Source organism: Salvelinus sp. IW2-2015, linkage group LG17 (assembly GCF_002910315.2).
Source record: "Salvelinus sp. IW2-2015 linkage group LG17, ASM291031v2, whole genome shotgun sequence".
In the NCBI taxonomy this organism is placed as follows: domain Eukaryota; kingdom Metazoa; phylum Chordata; class Actinopteri; order Salmoniformes; family Salmonidae; genus Salvelinus; species Salvelinus sp. IW2-2015.
This window is the reverse complement of record NC_036857.1, coordinates 28,140,667-28,143,096: the sequence shown is the minus strand read 5'-3', so window position 1 is coordinate 28,143,096 and position 2,430 is coordinate 28,140,667.

The window sequence follows — 2,430 nt, the reverse complement described above, 5'->3', positions numbered from 1 at the left end:
ACCGGGGCCCACCCCTTAAAAATTCCTCAAAAAAGGGGGGTGGGGGGTTTTCTGGGTTGGCCTCTGTCCGCGGTGGCGGCTCCAGCGCAGGACGAGGACACCACTCCACCATTGTCTTTGTCCCCCTCCTTAGCGTCCTTTGAGTGGCGACCCTCGCCCCCGACCCTGGTCTAGGAACCTTCACAAAGGTCCCCCCTAGATAGAGAGGAGACAGCTCAGGACAGAGAGGTAGCTCAGGACAGAGAGGTAGCTCAGGACAGAGGGGCAACTCCGGACTGAAGGGCAGCTCCGGACAGAGAGGCAGCTCTGGACTGAAGGGCAGCTCTGGACTAATGGCAGCTCCGGACTTGAAGGACAGCTCATGACTGGAGGGCAGCTCATGACGGAGGCAGCTCATGACTGGAGGCAGCTCATGACTGGAGGGCAGCAGACTGTGGCAGCTCATGACTGGAGGGCAGCTCATGACTGGAGGGCAGCTCATGACTGAGCGGAGCAGCTCCTGACTGGGCTGGCGGCTCTGCAGCTCCTGACGGCTGGGGCTCTGGCAGCTCCTGACTGGCTGGCGGCTCTGGCAGCCCTGACTGGCTGGCAGCTCTGGCAGCTCCTGACTGGCTGCGGCTCTGGCGGCTCCTGACTGACGGACGGCTCTAATGGCTCGGGGCAGACGGATGGCTCTAATGGCTCGGGGCAGACGGATGGCTCAGATGGCGCTGGGCAGACGGATGTCTCAGATGGCGCTGGGCAAGACGGATGGCTCAGACGCGCTGGGCAACGGCTGGCTCAACGGCGCTGGGCAACGGAGTCTCAGACGGCGCTGGGCAGGCAAGCAGCTCAGCGGCGCTGGGCAGCAAGCAGCTCAGACGGCACTAGGCAGACGAGCAGTGCAGGCGGGCGTTTGGCAGACGGCCGACTCTGACCTGCTGAGGCACACAGTAGGCTGGTGCGTTGTGCCGGAACTGGTGGTACCGGACTGGAGACACGCACCTCAAGGCTAGTGCGGGGAGCAGGAACAGGGCACACTGGACTCTCGAGGCGCACTATAGGCCTGGTGCGTGGTCGTACCGGCACTGGTGGTACCGGGCTGAGGGCACGCCACCTCAGTGCGAGTGCGGGGAGAAGGAAAGCATGCGTACAGGGCTCTGGAGACGCACAGGAGGCTTGGTGCATGGTGCCGGAACTGGAGGTACTGGGCTGGAGACACGCACCACAGGAGAGTGCGTGGAGGAGGAACAGGGCTCTGGAGACGCACTGGAAGCCTGGTGCGTGGTGTAGGCACTGGTGTACTGGGCTGGGGCGGGAAGGTGGCGCCGGAATATACCGACCGTGCAGGCGTACTGGCTCCCTTGAGCACTGAGCCTGCCCAACCTTACCTGGTTGCATGCTCCCCGTAGCCCGACCAATGCGGGGAGGTGAATAACCCGCACTGGGCTGTGTAGGCAAACCGGGGACAACATGCGTAAGGCTGGTGCCATGTACACCGGTCCGAGGAGACGTACTGGAGGCCAGATATGTTGAGCCGGCTTCATGGCACTTGGCTCAACGCTCAATCTAGCCCGGCCAGTGCGGGGAGGTGGAATAACCCGCACCGGGCTATACACACGTACAGGAGACACCGTGCGCTCTTCCGCATAACACGGTGTCTGCCCGTACTCCCGCTCTTCACGGTAAGCATGAGAAGTGGGCGCAGGTCTCCTACCTGACTTCGCCACACTACCCTTTAGCCCCCCCCAAGAAATTTTTGGGATTTCTTCTCGGGTTTCCGTGCTAGCCGCGTACCTTCATAACGCCGGTTCCTCTCTCCGCGTTGCCTCTGCTCTCCTAGCTGCCCAGCTGTTCCCATGAGGCGATCCTTTCCAGCCAGGATCTCCTCCCATGTGTAGCAACCCTTGCCGTCCAAAACGTCCTCCAAGTCCATTTCTCCTGCCCGCTGCGCTGCTGTCGCTGCTGCCCGTTGCCACGCTGCTTGGTCCTAGTTTGGTGGGTGATTCTGTAACGTTTTTCTTCCATTGGTGAAGGAGAGGACCAAAATGCAGCGCGGCTAGTGTTTCAACATATTTAATAAACAAAGAGACGAATACGTGAACACTATACAAAATACAAAAATAACAAATGTGAAAACCGAGACAGACCTATCTGGTGCAGACCACAAACAGAGACAGGAAACAGACAAACTAGACAACACAACATAGAATGCCCACCCAGCTCACCAACACTAAAACAAGCAACACACATAAGAACTATGGTCAGGACGTGACAGGGACAGGAAAACGAAGAATGACCCAACTGTGTTCGATTTCTTTTGTCCAAATACCCAACCTGTTTCATCGGCACTAATGTCCAAGGCCTACCTTCCATTTTATCATCCAATGTGTACAATTAGGTGTGTTGGCCTACAGGTGTAGCCTACTGCCAGGAAATATAGCGCTTTCC